The 19913-nt window shown below is 47.1% G+C and overlaps 1 long non-coding RNA gene across 5 annotated transcripts in view; it reads left to right on the top strand.

Moving 5' to 3' along the window:
• The first annotated feature begins 212 nt into the window (after positions 1 to 212).
• LOC109499559 overlaps positions 213 to 19913 on the top strand; it is a 36602-nt gene continuing 16901 nt past the window's right edge. For 4 of the 5 annotated variants that reach the window (XR_006597545.1, XR_006597547.1, XR_006597546.1 and 1 more), the window contains exons 1-4: positions 213 to 565; positions 7769 to 7890; positions 9408 to 9478; positions 15128 to 16073. This is a non-coding gene — a long non-coding RNA (uncharacterized LOC109499559). Of the gene's footprint in view, positions 566 to 2578; positions 2708 to 7768; positions 7891 to 9407; positions 9479 to 15127; positions 16074 to 19913 lie in introns of those variants that run through there. The other variant, XR_006597544.1, reaches the window with a different exon arrangement.

Genomic DNA, 19913 nt, shown 5'->3' with positions numbered 1-19913 from the left:
CTTAATCTATATAGAGCTGTGTGATACCCAAGGCCTAGATCAGTGTATTCTTTTTTTTAATGTTTGTTTATTTATTTATTTAGAGAAAAATCGTGAGCAGGGGAGGGGCAGGGAGGGAGAGAGGGAGAGAGAGAACCCAAAGCAGGCTCCGTGCTGTCCGCACGGAGCCCGACATGGGACTGGATCCCACGAACCGTGAGACCATGACCTGAGCCGAAACCAAGAGCTGGACGCTCAGTTGACTGAGCCACCCAGGTGCCTCCAGAATACACATTTTCCTTTCAAATTCCAGAGTGAAAGCACAAGTCAGTGCGTTTCCTCAACCCACTGCAAATCTCCATAGCAACGGAAAATGCCAGGCCTCGCAGGTATGAACGGTGAGGAGCCATTGACAGCTGTGAGAAACACTACCCAGCTGCCACGACTTTTCTCAGAAAAACCTGCTGTTCTTGCACCAGTGTCTTCCTCCATGGGAACGTGTTCGGAGCAGGAGCGAAATGGAAAAATCCTCGTATTAAGATTCCGGTGCTATGACCCGAACAGAGGACTCCAGGCGACTTTCCAGGTGAGGGTGGGTGCCCAGCCCGTAGCTCTCCGGTGGTTAAGTCCTCAGGGCAGCGCTGAGAGAATCACTCGGGTGTTGGCATTCATGGTCACGGGCACGTAGCCACGCTTCCTGCTCGACGCGGGGCTTCCTTTCACACGGCGTAAAATTAAGGACCACGGACACCTACTTCCCTACATTTGAGGGATGCCCTTCCAGCAGAAAATTGGTGTCTTCTTTTTGCTCCAAGAAGGACTCATCTGTAGAATTTCAAGGCTCTTTTAACTCTTTGTCCCAAACAAGAGACGGATCCCACTGTGACTCCACAGGAGACCAGTGAAAGCCCAGAGCACAGGAGGTGATGTGCACCTGGGAATGGGGTCTTTCTGAGTCCCACACTCTGCACTTTGCTGAGATTTGACTCCCCCCAAAAACCTATTTTCTTTTTCAGGAAATCCTCCATATCTGTCTTCAGACTGACCTGAAAATGTAAGACGAGTGGAGGAGTCCACACCAGCCCCGCACGTGCCGTTTGGACACGGCGTCTCCTGTGCTGTCCTCCCCTTTGGTGGGCACCCCCATTTGTCACCCCGTTGGACTCCTCCCGCCACCACGTGGCCGTCAGCTCCACGCCCAGATCTGCCTTTTGTGCTCTTTTGACAGTGAAGCTGTCATGCTCTCTGCAAAGCCGGAGTTGAAGACGCAATCTGTAACAGTTCGTCAAAACTCGTTTTCTTAGTCTATTGGTTGTATTTTAATACGAAAAGATTTACTCACTTATTTGTTCTCTGGGATTCGTTTTAAAAATATTCTTTTGTTTTTTATTTATGTAGTTATGTACTCATGTAAGTATGTATTTATTTGAGAGAGAGAGAGAGAGAGAGAGAGAGAGAGAGAGAGAGAGAGAGAGAATTCCAAGTGGGATCATGAGCTGAGCCGAGATCAAGAGTCAGACACGCGACCGACTGAGCCACCCAGGGGCCCCTCCCTGGGATTCTTGTATCTCGTTCTCTCTGCGCCTAAGTGAGGCCTGGCGAGCAAAGCAGGTGAAGCAGGTGTCTTGGGAAGGTGCCTCCCAGGTCTTGGGTGACGTCTTTATCGTTTAGGGTGGATTCCCATCCCGTCCTTCCCTTCCCCTCCGTTCCTCTCCCAGACAGGAATGATGGAGATTCATATGCCTTCCCTCTTCCCTGCTTCACTCTCTTTCTTCCTTTCTTCCAAGGAATAAGTGCCTTCTTAGGCTCCATGGGTCCCCTAGGGTGGAGGGAAGGTCTCTGTAAGTAGAGTTATTCCCATCCTGTCTCACACCCTCACTCGAATGTTCCCGTGATACACGTTTTATTTCAAGGACTCTCCCTCTCCGCGTCCGCCACAGACCTTTCCCAGAGCCGGTGCTGTGGGTGATCTCCTTCACCAAATGCTTTGGGGGTGGCTGGGAAGCCTTTGCAGGGTGGCCGTCCGATCTTGTCACTGAAGACGGTGCCCTGCTGACCGTGGCTCCCGCTGTTGTGTGAGAGATGCTAAGCGGGGTTTATTTTATTTTATTTTATTTTATTTTATTTTATTTTATTTTATTTTAATTTCCTTCTTTCTTAAAAACTGACAATTTTCTCCAACTCGCCCGAGACTTAATTTGAACTCCCTGATCCTTTACATGTTTTGACATTTTAGAAATCAAAACGTCAGTGAGATGATCTCCTAGCAGAGTCTGAGCAGATATGACACAGACTTTACCCAAACAGTGATTACTCCTGCCTGTCTGTTCTCTGTTGACAGTGAGGGGTTGGAAGACAGGTTCAGCCTTGAGACAGGGTGGGGGAGGAATCAGAACCCAGTTCCTGTCTGGCTGTGTTCAGAGGAAGCCGTCTGCTTTCTCTGCCTCAGTCTCTCTGTATAATAATCATAGAAGTCCCTTTCTTTTTTTAAAAATTTTTTTAATGTTTTTCTTTATTTTTGAAGGAGAGAGAGAGACAGAGCATGAGCGGGGGAGGAGCAGAGAGAGAGGAAGACACAGAATTGGAAGCAGGCTCTGGGCTCTGAGCTGTCAGCGCTGAGCCCGACGCGGGGCTCGAACTCACAAACTGTGAGATCGTGACCTGAGCCGAAGTCCAACACTTCACCGACTGAGCCACCCGGGCACCCCATAAAAGTCCCTTTCTAAGTGTATGTTTGCTCCATGCCCATTTGTTACGGAACAGCAAGTCTTGTCCTTTTGTGATGTTTATTATTTTGTTTTATTTTATTTCATTATTTTACTTCGTCATGACAAATGCCCTCCTTAATCTCCATCACCTACTTCACCCACATCCCCTCTGGTAACCACCAATTTGTTCTCTATAGTTAAGAGTCTGTTTCTTGGTTTGTCTCTCTGTCTCTCTCTTTCCACCCCCCCCCCACCCTTTGCTTATTTGTTTTGTTTCTTAAATTCCATATATGAGTGAAATAATATGGTCTTCATCTTTCTCTGACTGGCTTATTTCACTTAGCATTATATTCCAGCTCTGTGCATGTTGTTGCAAATGGCTAGATTGCATTCTTTTTTTATGGCTGAGTAATATTCCATTGTATATAGATACTACATCTTTTTTTAAGTATATTTTTGAGAGAGAGTGAGCATGCATGTGTGTGAGTGGGGGAGGGGCAGGGAGAGAGGAAGAGAGAATCCCAAGCAGGCTTCCTGGGGTCAGCACAGAACCCAACTCGAGGCCCCATCCCATGAGCTTTGCAACATTGTGACCTGAGCTGAAATCAAGATTAAGTCAGACGCTTAACCGATTGAGCCAGCCAGGCATCCCTCCATCTTTAACTTTTTGAGGAATATCCACTCTGTTTTCCACAGGGGGCTGCACCAGTTTGCATTCCCACCGACGGTGCATGGGGTTTCCTTTTTCTCTGCAGTCTCGCCAACACCTGTTATTTCTTGTGTTGATTTTAGCCATTCTGACAGGCGTGAGATGATATCTCATTGTGGTTTTGACTGCATTCCCCTGATGATTAGTGACGTTGAGCAACTTTTCATGTGTGTGTCATTCGATTTTTGGGTGTGGAGCTGTATCAGTTCTTTGTATGTTTCCGATACTCACCCTTTATCAAATTTATCACTTCAGAATATCTCCTCCCGTTCAGTAGATTGTCTTTTTTTTTTTATTTAAAAAAAAAATTTTTTTTTTTTCAACGTTTATTTGTTTTTGGGACAGAGAGAGATAGACCATGAACGGGGGAGGGGCAGAGAGAGAGGGAGACACAGAATCGGAAACAGGCTCCAGGCTCTGAGCCATCAGCCCAGAGCCCGACACGGGGCTCGAACTCCCGGACCGCGAGATCGTGACCTGGCTGAAGTCGGACGCTTAACCGACTGCGCCACCCAGGCGCCCCCAGCTTAACCGACTGCGCCACCCAGGCGCCCCCAGTAGATTGTCTTTTAATTGTGTTGATTGTTTCCTTCACTGCTCAGACACTTTTTATCTTGATGGAGTCCCGATAGTTTATCTTTGTTTTTGTTTCCTTTGCCTCAGGAGACATATCTAGAAAAATGCTGCTATGGCTGATGTCTGAGACCTTACCGCCTGGGCTCTCTTCTAGGGTTTTTAATGGTTTCGGGTCTCACATTTAGGTCTTTAATGCATTTTGAATTTATTCTTGTGTATCGTGTAAGAAAGTGGTGCAGTTTCACTCTTTTGCACGTAGCTGTCCAGCTCTCCCAACACCATGTGTTGAGGAGACTGTTTTTTTTCACCCATTGGATATTCTTTCCTGCTTTGTCGAAGATTAATTGACCATATAATTATGGGTTATTTCTGGGCTTTCTGTTCTATACCGTTGATCCATGTGTCTCTTTTTAGGCCAGTACCATACTGTTTTAATTACTACCAATTTGTAATATAACTTGAAATCTGGGATCGTGATACCTCTAGTTTTGTTTTTCTTTTTCAAGATTGCTTTGGCTACTGGAGGTCTTTTGTGGTTCCATGCAAATTTTAGGACTGTTCTGTTTCTGTGAAAAATGCTGTTGGTGTTTTGATAGAGACTGCATTAAATCTGTACATTATTTTGGGCGGTATAGATAGTTGAACAATATTTGTTCTCCCAATCTACGAGCACGGAATATCCTTCCATTTCTTTGTATTGCATTGAATTTCTTTCGTCAGCGCTATAGTTTTCAGAGTACAGGTCTGTTACCTCTGGTTAAGTTTATTCCTAGATAGTTTGTTGTTCTTGGTGCAACCGTAAATGGGATTGTTTTCTTAATTTCACATTCTGCCAGTTTGTTATTAGTGGATAGGAACATAACATTTCTGTACGCTGATTTTGTATCCTGGGACCTCACTGAATTCATTCATCAGTTCTAGCAGTTTCTGGGGAGTCTCTCAGGTTTTCTATACATAGTATCATGTCACCTGCAAATAGCGAATGCTTGACTTCTTCCTTGCTGATTTCGGTGCCTTTTATTTCTTTCTGTTGGCTGCTTGCTGTGGCTAGGACTTCCAATACTATGTTGGACAAAAGTGGCAAGAGTGGACATCCTGGTCTTTTTCTTGATCTTAAGGGAAACGCTGTCAGGTTTTCACCTTTGGGGCTGGTGTTGGCTATGGGTATTTTACATAAGGCCTTTATTACATGGAGGTGTGTTCTCTCTAGACCTACTTTGCAGAGGTTTTTTTTTTTTTTTAGTCATGAATGGATATTGTACTTTGTCAAATGCTTTTCTGCGTCTATCAAAATGATCATATGGTTTTATCCTTTCTCTTATTGATGTGACGTATCACGTTGATTATTTTGCAAATACTGAACCACCCTTTCATCCCAGGAATAAATCCCACTTGATTGTGACGTGTATTATTTTTTAAATACATTGTTGCATTCAGTTGGCTAATATCTTGTTGAGGATTTTTTTTTTACCTATATTCATGAAAGATATTGGCCTGTAGTTCTCTTTTTTGCTGGTGTCTTTATCTGGTTTTGGTATCAGGGTGATCTCTGGCCTCAAATGAACTTGGAAGTTTTCCTTCCTCTGGTGTTTAAGAATAGGTGTTAGGGGCGCCTGGGGGGCTCAGTCGGTGAAGCGACCGACTTCGGCTCAGGTCATGATCTCACGGTCCGTGAGTTCGAGCCCCGTGTCGGGCTCTGTGCTGACCGCTCAGAGCCTGGAGCCTGCTTCGGATTCTGTGTCTCCCCTTCTCTCTGCCCCTCTCCTGTTCATGCTCTGTCTCTGTTTCTCAACAATAAACAAACATTTAAAAAATTTTAAAAGAACACCTGCTAACTCTTCTTTAAATGTTTGGTCGAATTTGCCTCTGAAGCCATCTGGTCCTGAATTTCTGTTTTTGGGGGAGGTTTTTGATTACTGATTCAGTTTCACTGCTGGTTAGCAAGTTCTTTCTTGCCCTCTGAAACATCTCTCTGAGATAAAGGCATAGTCTAGAGAGTCAGTAAAGAAAATTAGGGGTGCTGATAACTTTCTCTGCCTTGATTCAGAGGCCCTTAATTTCCCATCATCGTCAGAAATTGCTTTGAGGCACTTGTCCGCAGCGGGCTCTGAGCTACCTGTCCCCCTCATTTCTCCTGCACAATGTGCCACTGGGCTTTGGGAAAGCCTTTCCTGGGTTTTTCTTTCTCTGCTTGTAAAATGGGCACGTGGATCTTTACCTGCCCTACCGCATAAAGCTGTTATTAGGTTACCTGGAATGCGCTCCAGTGCTCTGAGCTTTTTACAAAAAAATTTTTTTCCCTCTTTTCCTGTCGTACAAATTCTTGTGGGCTTGATACAAAAAAAAATGCATTCCTCAGACATTTGTATTCAGTATTACTGAGCCCTTTGAAGCAGCCGTCAGCCTCACATAGCATGCGAAGATTCTTCTGGTGGTGTGGAAAATACCACCTTGGAAGCCAGAGAAATAAATGTCGGCATCAAGGGCGTTGTTGTTGTTTTTAAGGAGAGAAAAATCTGTCCGTCGCGTGCTGCAAATAAACACCAGTAAGGTGACAATTTGTCACAAGAGGATCGATCACATTTAGTTACAGTAACCTGTACGGGGAGTCAAGACCCACATGCTTAGGGCTGCGGCACAGCATTGGGAACCCTGGAGGAGAAGTCAGGGTCTACAGACATGATCGTGACAGCATTTACAGAATAAAGGCAAGGCAAGACATGCTAGGGGTGTGTGTGTGTGTGATTTTTTTCTTTAGTCTTCCCAAGGAATAATGAATTCACTAATAAACCTATTACACAACCCATTCGAATGAATACGTACCTGCTGATACAAATTAGCAACAATAGTTGTTTACCTGTGTCTAGACCTTTACAGGTTACAAAGCATCTCAGTGTTTCTGCCAACAATTGAGTACACGAGAATTGATTTACAAGGTGATTTTTACCAATAGCCTAGCAGTCCTCACTCAGCCTTAGATACTCCAGAAGTGCTCTTGGTCTCTCTCTCGGTTTTTTTTTTTTTAATTTTATTTTTTATTTTTTTAAATTTACATCCAAATTAGTTAGCATAGAGTGCAACCATGATTTCGGGAGTAGATTCCTTAGTGCCCCTGACCCTTTTAGCCCATCCCCCCTCCCACAACCCCTCCAGTAACCCTGTTTGTCCTCCATATTTAAGAGTCTCTTCTGTTTTCTCCCCCTCCCTGTTTTTATTTTTGTTTCCCTTCCCTTATGTTCATCTGTTTTGTCTCTTAAAGTCCTCATATGAGTGAAGTCATATGATATTTGTCTTTCTCTAATTTCACTTAGCATAATACCCTCCAGTTCCATCCATGTAGTTGCAAATGGCAAGATTTCATTCTTTTTGCTTGCCGAGTAATACTCCATTGTATATATAAACCACATCTTCTTTATCCATTCACCCATCGATGGACGTTTGGGCTACTTCCATACTTTGGCTATTGTGGATAGTGCTGCTATAAACCTGGGGGTGCACGTGTCCCTTCGAAACAGCACACCTGTATCCTTTGGATAAATGCCTAGTAGTGCCATTGCTGGGTTGTAGGGTAGTTCTATTTTTAGTTTTTTGAGGAACCTCCATACTGTTATCCATGGTGGCTGCACCAGCTTGCATTCCCATGGTCTCTATCTCTGTTGACTCAAACCTTTCCAGAAGAATATTGGACTAGCTTTCAAAGTTCCCAGTTGTCTCATGATTGTAGAGCCTGCATTTCTGACAACCCTGGAGTCAGTTCAGAATTAAACCCGGCTGCTGTATCTCTCTTCCGACACAGGATGTGGAAAGCTATCTGGCTGCAGGCAGGACCTTGCACTTGCCCATGTGTGTGGACCCTGAGTATATACCGAGTTTCCAGCTAGCGATGAGGCGCCCCTCTGTGGACGTGTTCAAAGACAGGTATGCCATCCGCTTAGAGGTGACTACAGATAGGTATGAAAGATTGTCCTAGAGAACTATTCTATTATACAGCTTGACTGGCTGCCCATCAACCTGTTCTCTTCCTAGGTGTCAAACCAAATACCCTTCCCAACCTCCCTCGAGGCTTTCAACTTCTTTTTTATGAAGTCATTGAGATTTCCAGGTTTATTTGTTTCAGCAGCTAGCAGTTATTACCTTGCCTAATATGATAACCTTTAAGGTTCCATCTAATCCTGAGATTCTTGGATTCTAAATCTTGAGAGAGACAACACTGTGTTATGATTACCTGTCCCTCTCTCACCACTTACAATTGATCCTTCCTGTGTTTTCTCTCCTTCTGGTTTTCTACAGGATTTCCATTCCTTTTTTTTTTTTTTTTTAAGTTTGTTTATTTATTTTGAGAGAGACAGAGACAGCGCAAGTAGGGGAGGGGCAGAGAGAGAGGGAGAGAGAGAAAATCCCAAGCAGGCTCCGTGCTGCCAGCACAGAGCCCAATGTGGGGCTCGAACTCACAAAACTGTGAGATCGTGACCTGAGCCGAAACCAAGAGTCAGATGCTTAACCGACTGAGCCACCCAGGCGCCCCCTCTATTACTTTTGATCCTTATTGGGCTTTGGATTCACTCATGGGCAGGGAACTGGCTAGTGTTAGTAACCGGGCTCAAAAGCAAGCATGCTTCCTGGACACATTCAGCCTGCTGCTGGGTAGGCTGAGTACATGAGGCAAAGCCACGCATGGAAACAAGGGTGACACAGCCCCAGGATGTGGTAATGACAGATGACATTGGACCTGATGTGAAGATGGGGCAAGGGTGGTGGAATCAGTGGGACCACGGTGCCTGCCACGGGAGGCACCTGCAGACGCCCGCTGGCCTCCGCTTTCCCGAACAACATCACTGAAGTGGAGTTCTAGGGGCGCCTGGGGGGCTCAGTCGGTTGGGTGGCCGGCTTTGGCTCAGGTCATGATCTCGCGGTCAGTGAGTTCGAGCCCCGCGTCAGGCTCTGTGCTGACAGCTCGGAGCCTGGAGCCTGCTTCGGATTCTGTGTCTCCCTCTCTCTCTGCGGCCCCCCCCCCCCCGGCCCACTCACACTCTGTGTCTCTCTCTTTCTCTCAAAAATAAATAGCCATTTAAAAAAATTTTTTTGAAGCAGAGTTCTAGTTCCCTACACATCCACTTGCTGAGAAGCCAAGTAAGCAAGCGCTAAATGACTCTAACGTTCCCTCCAGCGTTTCCAAGTGGGTCCCTAATACCTTGTACAATCGTTAACTAATTAATAGAAGTGGAAGGTTCAGAACTTGGGAGAAGGACTTAATGAAAATTGTTTTGAATGGTAACTAATTATTGATAAGCCAAGGGAATCAGATCTAATTAGCATGAACCTCTTCCTGAGAAATCGGGTGTTGGGGTTTAGAACCAGTTTGAGGAGGGCTAGCTTTCCAAGGGAAAATCATCTCAAAGTGCGTTTTGATGAAAATTTCTGTTTTTGTTTTGCAGCCTTTAAAAAAATCATCATCATCATCATCATCATCATCATCATCATCATCAGATTTAGGATCTGAATGAAGGTGAGCATTCTGGCTTAAGAGATGGAAACCCTTGACCAACACCCTGATTCTTATTTTTAATGTATAGAATAGAGTATGATGAATAAGCCTGCTCAGCCTTTCATCCAGGGTGGTGTGTGTGTGTGTGTGTGTGTGTGTGTGTGTGTGTGTGTGAGGGAGAGGGAGGGAGGGAGAGATTTTATTTAAGACTTAGATACAATCATTTTTAATCACATAATATTTGTCAATTACCCAATCAACACGTGATCATGTTCTAATACACAAATATGAATAGTGGAGTACTTTATTTAAAAGTGTGCATTGTTGGGACGCCTCGGTGGCTCAGTCTGTTAAGCGGCCTACTTTGGCTCAGGTCATGATCTCACAGTCTGTGAGTTCGAGCCCCGGGTCAGGTTCTCTGCTGTCAGCTCAGAGCCTAGAGACTTCTTTGGACTCTGTGTCTCCCTCTCTTTCTGCCTCTCTCTCTCTCTCTCTCTCTCTCTCAAAAAGAAAGAAACATTAAAAAAAAACTTTTAAGTGTGCATTGTTTGAGGGGTGCCTGGATGGCTCAGTTGGTTAAGCGTTTGACTCTTGGTTTTGGCTCAGGTCTCACGGTTTGTGAGTTTGAACCCCATGTCGGGCTCTGGGCTGACCGTGTGGAACCTGCTTGGGATTCCCTCTCTGTCCCTCTCTGCCCCTTCCTGGCTCTCTCTTGCTCCCTCTCAAAATAAATAAATAAACTGAAGCACCTGGGTGGCTCAGTCGGTTAAGCACCGACTTCAGCTCAGGTCATGGTCTCGCGGTTTGTGAGTTCGAGCCCCGCGTCGGGCTCTGTGCTGACAGCTCAGAGCCTGGAGCCTGCTTCGGATTCTGAGTCTCCCTCTCTCTCTCTGCCCCTGCCCCACTCAGGCTCTGTCTCTCTCTGTCTCTCAAAAATGAATAAACTCTAAAAAAAATTTTTAAATAAATAAATAAATAAATAAATAAATAAACTTAAAAAAAAAGTCTGCATTGTTCAAATATATTTATTCACCTGAAGCTTTTTAATAAAGTGCTTCCTATGTGGAATTCGATTATTTTAATTAGCCCTGAAGGTGAGGCAATTTACCGGACTGTGACGTATAGTATTTGAAGGTTTTTTCTCCCTCTTCATTTACTTTCTGATGTTGCATAAGCTACTCACAAATATCAGTTGCTGTTGACATCCAAACCAACAAATATATTTAGCACAACACAGCAGAGGCTGAAGCTTTTAATTAACCTTCAGGGACTGTTCTGAGATCATAGGTGTAAAAAGAAAAAAAAAATTAGAGGCAGGAAGTTCCCCGAGAAAGGTAACACATCCATTTTCTCCTGACTTTGGGGCGTGTCACCACAGGGCAGGGCGACCTCTGACCCACCAATGTAAGGCAGTAGATGACCATGGGAAAAAAAACCCCATGCAATGACCCTGCCCTGCTAAAAAGAACAGTAACATCCCCAAACTGTGTCAGCGTGATTCGTTTAGAATTCCAAAAACCCACAAGCCCCCCGCAAAGTTATGAGTTGTGCCACGTTCCCTCCTTCTTTCTGACACCTTCTCTTCACTCGGGGTCCCTTCCTCCCCTGCCCCAGGACCTGGTGCCCCCTTGCTGCTCCCTCCCTTCCCGGGGTGTGAAGAGGGCGCCCCGCCCTGGCAGGCGGCCCATAACCCCTCCCCCTCCCTCCCCTCCCCGGGCCCAGGCCCACCTGTTGGCCCACCCGTCCCTTGCACACCATCTAGACTCCTCTGCCTGCCTGTGTCAGATGCAAAACAAACCGCAAGGTAGGTTGAATGTGGAAAGCTTAATATGAAGATGTATTAACTACAACAGGGGAGGAGGTCACACGGAGGTAAAGAAACCCCTGCAAAACACCATAAGGCTAGTGGAGAGCACCGGTGGAAGAGCCTGGAAGGGGACCCCTCTCTTAGGCTGCGCTTCTGACGGCGCCGGAGAGGGTGCAGTCGCAACCTTCTGGGTGGGCAAGAAGGAGACACCCGTCCGCGGTGGAGGTGGGTGGAGGTCGGCAGGAGAGCTCACAGAAGGCAGAGGGGCGTCAGAAGCCTGCTCTCCAGCCGGGCAGTGCAAGGATTGGGGTGCTGGGTGCTACCTCAGGAGCTCTGTGGCCAGGTGGTCACCATGGGCAACCAAGGGGCTGGGGCTGGGTGGAGGCTGCTGGGTGTAGGACTGGGGCCAGCCACTGGGAGCCAGGCGGCCCCAGAGGAGACGAGACAGCAGCAGACGAGGAACCACAAAGAGGAGCTCCTTCCTCCTGCTGGACCCAGAGCTCTGTGCTGACACAGCTTGCATTTGCTGCGAACGAGAGCTGCTTCCAGCTCCTTTATCACCGAGCAGTTGAAGAAGCGAGGCGTTGAGGCTGAGAGCAACAGATCAACAGCCGGCCCCTGACCTTGACTGCTCCCCAGACTGGCTTGCGCGGCTTTACGAATTCTATTTCCCAGCACACACCCTCCAACTTTTCAGTTTGGCTGCTTCATCGTCTCTGTCCAAGTGCTGATCTTTCTGGCCTAGGGGGAGTGTTCTTCCTTCCCTCTTCTGACCAAACTCTACCCATTCCGTAGGTCTGGCTCAAGACCCCACCAGGCAGCCATGAACCGTCTCCTAACTATTCTGTTGTAGGTCAGTCAGTTCTGCCACATCTGATTCTTGTCATTTCCTGATTACCTCCCCAGTAAGACTGTAAGCTCTTTGAGAACAAGGACATTGTCTCTCTGGCCCCATTTTCTATGGCGCCTGAAATAATGCCTTGTCCTCATAGACCCCTAATTGATATTATGCTGTGATTGATTGATGACCTGGAAATTTCAGGGTTGGGGATCTAGTCAGGGAATGCTTGGAGGTCTCTGGAAAAAAATTCAGTGTCCACTCCTTTCTGTCCTCATCCCCAAGACCCAGTCTGAGTGCTTATAAGAGATTGAGAGCCTCCTTGACATGCAGCCTTACTTCTTTTCTTCCTGGAATTAGGAAATACCATCATGGCAACCCACCCAGCTGCTAACAGCATGTAACTTCCTCGGTAATTCCGTGTACCGAGGGAAGGAGATGGAATGAGGTCACATTACAATGAAAATGATTTCTCATACTTTGACCTGAGTCTGGTTGCGAAAGAATGTCTTCCTCTCTTTATCGCTTTTAAGAAACAGAGTTGCTTTCATAATAGAGACTTATTTCTCGAGATGAAATACTAGAGATCATAAAGAGGTGGACAAAGAGAATGACCCGAGTGCTTTATAAGGGACACTTCATTGGATCGATGCTGTTTTGTCTTACTACTTTGTGTTTTCCCAAATGGCCAGTAAGTGATTCTCGAATCACTGTGATCTTAGCCTCAATAGCCAGGGCTAGGCTATATCAAAAGCTTTGGCCTGTGCAATGAGTCACTTGTTGTTTACCAAGCAAGGCTCTTCTGTCACTTTCCTTTTATATCCGAGCACCATCTTCCCTGACTGCCTCCTCCTACCATTAGACTGAGCTGATTTTCTTCTTTTGTATTTTCTTAGCATTAAAAAAAGAGAGAGAGAATACACATCGCTACGTATGGTAATTGTTAGTTAATCCCTTGTCATTCTGGAATGTGCTCTCTTTAGCTACGTATCCCCAGGATGTAAACCAGTGACTTGCACATAGGAAATGCTCAATAAATATGACTTGAATGAACGGATGGTTGGTTGAATGATGAAGCAGTCTTGCTGCTTTGGGTGGCAAACATCAATCACCCAATTTGACCTCTTTTAACCAGACAAGAACATTTTTCAGCTCGTGTAGTCAGGAAGATCAACGGGTACGGCTTCTGGCTTCAGGTAAGAGTGGACCCAGGGACTCAGATTCTGTCATCAGGACTCTTTCCTTCTTTCAGTGTGTCTTGGTTTCTGCTGACATCCAAATTTACCTCATTCTCAATGAAGATCTCTCCATACGGCCTGCCTAAATAAATAAACAAACGCATAAACAAATCCACTGAAGGTTCTAGCTCAGGGTTTCTCACTGTGGAGGTATTGACAGTTTGGAACTGGTAATCCTTTGTCATGTGGGACTCTCCCATGCATTGCGGGACAGTTACCACCTCTAGCTTCCAGCCGTCAAATGACACGAGGGATTCCATAAAATGTGACCTATTAAATATGTCCCCCCTTTCCCACTTTCAAATACTCCTTAGGGAGATAGTAGGGCCTCTGGTTGAGATTCCAAAGAAGATGGCTTGACTCCCTGTCACCTGTTTTCCATATTAGTTCTTGAGAAGGATTCTGATTGGCTCTGCTTAGGTTGTGTTTCTTCCCCTGGACCAATCACAGTGTTTGATGTATTGAGGAGTTTGGTATAATCTGATTGGCCAAGACATTAGTTACCTACTGGTGCACAGCAGATTATTCCAACCCTTAGCAGCTTCAAGCATTTGTTATCTCAAGTGATTTCGGTGGGACAGGAACCTGGGAGCAGCTTGGTAGGGTGGTTCTGACTCTGGGCCTCTCACAAGGAGGCAGTCAAGCTGTTGTCTTCCCAAGGCTCTTGGGGGGTTGGAGGATCCACTTCCAAGGGCACCCATGCGGTTGCTTGTAGGCCTCAGTTTCTTACTGGCTGTGGGCTCGCTGACCGAATGGCCTCTCCTTAGGCTGCATGAATGTCCTTTCCAAAGACAGCTGGCTTCACAGAGTGACTGATTGGAGAAAGAAGAAGAGAGGAAAGGAAGGGAGGGGAGGGGAAAGGGAGGGAGGGGAGGGGAGAGCCCAGTATCACACCGCAGTCTTTTATAACCTAATCTTGGGAGTGACAAACCATCCTTTCTGCCCTATTCTGTTGGTCACACAGACCAGCTCTGGTATGCCGTGCCTGAGCCTACATCAGGGTATGAGCCCAGGAAGCAGGATCATTGGAGACCATCTGGAAGCTGCCTTCCTCTTCCTCAGACGACGAGGGTGCAGGGTGCGGACCACACTCATTCCTGTGCCTGGAAGGCAGGATGACAGGAATGCCAGCCCTGGGAGATAGCTCAGCAGGCCGGGAGCTGCATTTCCCAAAAGGAAGTCCTGCGGTGTAAACAAAAAGTAGATAGATAGCTGCTACAAATGAATATTTAAATTCCCTGCGTCACCAACTCACTCAAGGCCGCGCAGGGGCAGGTCTGGTGAAAACAGGGCTATGAATTATTTCTCTCTATCTCTAGATCACCCCTTGTCCCTTAAGAACATTTTTTTTTTTCTGCTGCGGACTGATGTTTCTCGGTCAGCATTTATTTACGTGAAGGCGCTCACAAGCGATTCAACTGCTGATTTATAAGTAGGGCTTGTAGGTCTTGGGAGTAGACCAATATTGGAGTGTGCGTCTCTTGTATAAATTGTTCTGGCCACTACTTACTTGTTTCTCCAAAGTTCTCCTTTCTCTGGTGCTCTTTCATTCTTTTGAGTTATAGCAGAGAGAAAGCATGGGCTATCTCCTCCTGGTAGGTTTCCACCAGGAAGAGGTAGGGGGAGGGACTGGAGCGGCCCCGGGAACAGGTGCCGCTGCACCCACTACGAGACACGAGATGACTCTCCACAACTAGGCATTTGGATTCTGTGCGTTAGGATAGGTTTCCCGTAGGTGCGTTCCCCCAGAGACTATGTGGACTAAGCGAATGCCGTTTTCTCATTAGGGATTAATGGCGTCCGGAGACAAGGTGATTTCTGAGACTTCGAGACTTCGGTCTTTGGTTGCAGTACCGCCAGCAGCTGAGCCATCCCGACACCCCACTGCTCTCAGTAACGAGAAGCCACTATTTGCCTTCTCGTCGCCCCGCCAGGAAGAAGCCTACCAGGTATCCTAGAACCCGTCCCAGACAGCCGTTGGAAGATTTGGCTCCCCCTCTCTCCAAGCTTTTGGGAAGTAATCGTAGCACTGCAGAAAATGAGTGGCTCCTTTTTGAGATGGATTGAGAAGAAGCCTTGCTGAGGTTTCATCGCATAAACGGTGGCACGGCTTTCCCGCGCTCTCTCAACCGATTGAAACAAAGATGCTAAGCGTGAGGCTCTGTGTTCACTTACGCTTGATTGTGTATAAGCCCTGCATATCAGATTGGGTACCTACCCATGGACAGCGAATGAGGAAGAAGATGCCTCCGACTTGGGGCAGCTCAGTGGATCCCCAGGCAGAGACCAGCAATTATCAGGTCTCTGCACGGGGCGTCTAGAAGACAGGCAAATTCACGCAGCCCGGCCAAAGGGTGCAGATTTACGCGCTGGCCTTTTCAGCTGGTCTTCAAAACTGATTAGACGTTTGAAAAGGACACTCCTCCACATTTCGTTTGTTCCTGATAATTCTCACTCCTTGAACTGTCCAGGCAGCTCAACAGAGAAGGGTAGAGAAGGTGAAGAAAACTACCATCGTCGGTAGATGCACGCTGTTCCCCTGCACAGGCGGAAAGGGAGAGGAGGGCAGAGCCGCGTGGATTAAATTGGCTGTCTTATGCTGGGTCTCACCAGGCTTGATGTTTTCGGCTTACCTCTGCAATACCCGGAATACAGCAGACCCCCCCTTATCCACCGAGGATACGTTTTAGGACCCCGAGTGGGTGCCTGAAATGGTGGCGAGCAAAATCACAGGTAGAGGGAGGGGCTCCTGTATTTGGGTAACAGGTTATCTACGGCTAGCTGCAGTCAAAACATGAGGGTCATCCCCAGGGGTACTGAGAGAAGTTTCAGTTAACCTTGGTATCATCGCTGGAGGAATGAATGGGATATGTGCGGCCCCTATCCGTGTCCGTGTTTCGCTCCTTACACGTAGGTGATGGCTGTTCTGCTGACCCATGTTCCTGGCCCTGGTCCTCCCACTCCTGAGTGACCAACTGGCAGGGCTTGGATAGAAAGGAGTGTGAGGCTGATAGTTAAAGGTAGGGTCTCTGGCTCTGGACATAGGCAGTCCTGGGTTGTTATTATTATTATTATTTAATTTAAATTGAAGTTAGTTACCATACAGTATAGTCTTGGCTTCAGGAGTAGAACCCAGTGATTTATCTCTTACAAGTGATACCCAGCGCTCATCCCCAGAAGTGCCCTCCTCAATGCCCATCACCCATCTAGCCCATCCCCCCAGCCACCTCCCTTCCAGGAACCCTCAATTTGTTCTCTGCATTGAAGAGTCTAATGGTTTGCCTCCCTCTCTGTTTGTATCTTATTTTTCCTTCCCTTCCCCTATGTTCATCTGTTGTGTTTCTTAAATTCCACATATGAGTGAAATCATATGATATCTGTCTTTCTCTGACTTTCTCTGTCTTATTTTGCTTAGCATGACACCCTCTAGTTCCATCCATGTTGTTGCAAATGGTAAGATTTCATTCTTTTTTTTCTTAATTAAAAAAAAAATATTTATTTGTTTTTGGGAGACAGAGAGACAGAGCGCAAGCAGGGGAGGGGCAGAGGGAGAGGGAAACACAGAATCTGAAGCAGGCTCCAGGCTCTGAGCTCCGAGCTGTCAGCACAGAGCCTGACGTGGGGCTCGAACCCACAAAGCGTGAGATCACGACCTGGGCCGAAGTCAGACGCTTAACCGACTGAGCCACCCAAGCACCCCAGATTTCATTCTTTTTTTTTTTTATATCATTGAGTAGTATTCCATTATTATGTATGTATATATACACGTGTATGTACATACACATATATACATTACATCTTCTTTATCCACTCAGCAGTAGATGGACATTTGGACTCTTTCAGTAATTTGGCTACTGTTGATAGGGCTACTATAAATATTGGGGTGCATGTACCCCTTCAAATCAGCATTTTTGTATCCTTGGGATAAATACCTAGTAGTACAATTGCTGGGTCATACAGCAATTCTGTTTTTAATTTTTTGAGGAACCTCCATAGTGTTTCCCAGAATGGCTGCACCAGTTTGCATTCCCACCAGGAAAGCACAAGAGATCCTCTCTCTCCGCATCCTCGCCAACATCTGTCGTTGCCTGAGTTGTTCATGTGAGCCATTCTGACAGGTGTGAGGTGGTATCTCATTGTGGTTTTGATTTGTATTTCCCTGATGAGGAGTGACGTTGAGCATTGTTTCCTGTGTCTCTTGGCCATCTGGATGTCTTCTTTGGAGAAGTGTCTATTCATGTTTCCCGCCCATGTCTTCACTGGATTATTTGTTTTTTGGGTGTTCGATTTAGTAAGTTCTTTCTAGATTTTGGAATCCTAACCCTTTATCCGCTATGTTATTTGAAAATATCTTCTCCGTTCTATTTGTTGTTTCCTTCGCTGTGCAGAAGCTTTTTATCTTGATGAGGTCCCGATAGTTCATTTTTGCTTTTATTTCCCTTGCCTCCAGAGACATGTCAAGTAAGAAGTTGCCGCGGCTGAGGTCAAAGAGGTTGTTGCCTGTTTTCTCCTGTAGGATTTTGTTTCCTGTCTCACAATGAGGTCTTTCATCCATTTTGAGTTTATTTTTGTGTCTGGTGTAAGAAAGTGGTCCAGGTTCATTCTTCTGCATGTCGCTGTCCAGTTTTCCCAGCGCCGTTTGCTGAAGAGACTATTTCCGTTGGATATTCTTTTCTGCTTTGTCAAAGATTAGTCGGCCATATATTTGTGGGTCCATTTCTGGGTTCTCTGTTCTATTCCTTTGATCAATGTGTCTGTTTTTGTGCCAATACCACAGACAGTCCTGGGTTCTACTTCTACTGGCTACGTGAGCTGGCACGAGTTACCTAACCTCGCTGGACTCTGTTTTCTTATGCTAACAATGGAGACAATCGTGGTCCCTCTTTAACCCAGGGGGCTGCAGTGAGGACTAAGTCAGGGGATGCCGTGAATAGCATAGCTCAGGAAGGATCTACGCTTCTAGCACCTGGTGTGATTCTCCTTATAACACTGCCTTCCACAGCCCCAGGGGCTCCGGAGGACAGGGTGGCTGAGCAGGAGGGCCCTTAACTGCTTACAGGGCCCCCTTCCCTCCTTAGCTCTTAGGGCTCAGAATCCAGCCCCGCTGCTTTGTTCAATCAGTCTTTGTAGGTTTTCTTTCCGGGAGGAGGAGTTTGGGATGTCCCGTGGCCTCATCTTAGGGAGTCGGGGGGACCTCTGGCACAGCTTTTGGAACCACCTGCCCCTGGCAGGTTTACTGGAAAAACTCCCACATGATCTTCCTGAGAAGGTTTGCTTCAGTGAAGGTTCATAAGGCTGAAGGCAGACAATTTAGCCCACCTCTTGAGCAGGTGGGGTTTTTTGCATTAAATGAAAACGTATTTATTTTTTTATTTTATGAAAGAGAGGCTAATAATTGTGAAATGCAGCCTGTAAGGAGTAAACAAAATACTTCTGTGTTTACTAAGCCTCGCGTTCATTAATTTCCTACTCGGATTTTTTCCCCCCTTTTTTAAAATGGCAAAGTAATTGTGTTCATTTCTTCCTCCCTGGGAGAAGCCCTCCCTGGGCTTTAAAACCCAGTTAGGAATGAAATAGGGCCAGAGTCAGGGACCTGCCTTCTCACTGCCTGGGGCCCCGCAGATTAGGGCAGTCTTTACCTTAAACACCCAAATATTGGCAGTGAGTGTTTTAGGCACAGAGCCTGGCACCACACGGGGGCCCACGTCCAGCCCTGGCCCTGCCACACGGGAGCCCCAGTGTCCAACTGAGCGTACCTGCGACCTGGCTGACCGGGGGCGGGGGAACCCAGAGAACAGGCACACGGCCATTGCCACCCCGAGCTTTTGTCCTTCAGGAGAGGGGCAGGCACGGAACCGAGGCCATTGGAAACGCATTCCCAACAGCTGTTGGGAGTCAGGACCCCCGAAAATCGAGGAACGGTTGAGCGGCATAGTGGGGACTCCTTCTCTGGATGCTGAAGGTCCAGTAAATCCCTTGAAAGAAGAGTTTGGGGAGCTCTTCCTTTGCAATCATATTTGAGACTGAACTGGGGGGAAATCGGAGGCTGGGGAAGTGAAGGGATTGATTAGCATCGCAGAGCAGTCCGTAGGCCGTTGGCAGGCCTGTCTGTAGGTGCTTTGGCGGAGAGAGCCGGGGTCTGGCTGGCCGGGCCTGGCCCCGCAGCCACGCACCTAGCGGCCCAGCAGCTGGCGGCCCAGGTGCTGGGGAGGCCACGGTCCTCCAGAGTCTGCAGCATCTGGGGCCTTTGGAGCCCAGCACCCCGGACCCTGCTGAGAGGCCGACCCCAGCCTCCCCATCCACTCCCCCGGCCCCAGAGCCGCCCTTTCCACCCACCCCTTGGCTTGCTCCCGCCCCATCTCTTCTGCTCTCTCCCATCTAGCAGAAGCTTCTGCTCCACCTTGCCTTCCCTGGGTAGCCAGCCACTGCGTTCTGGAAGCTATGTGAAAGAAGCTTGCATGCAGCTTAGGACCTTTCCCAGGCAGGACGCTGGCCCCGCGCCTGTAATCAAAGACGGGTTCACATAGGGTTGTTGAATCCTGTCTACTTACTGATGGGCCTGGACTAAAGCTT

This window comes from Felis catus, chromosome B2 (assembly GCF_018350175.1).
Source record: "Felis catus isolate Fca126 chromosome B2, F.catus_Fca126_mat1.0, whole genome shotgun sequence".
In the NCBI taxonomy this organism is placed as follows: Eukaryota; Metazoa; Chordata; class Mammalia; order Carnivora; family Felidae; genus Felis; species Felis catus.
Note: the sequence above shows the minus strand (reverse complement) of the source record. Positions and strands in the feature narration are given on the sequence as shown.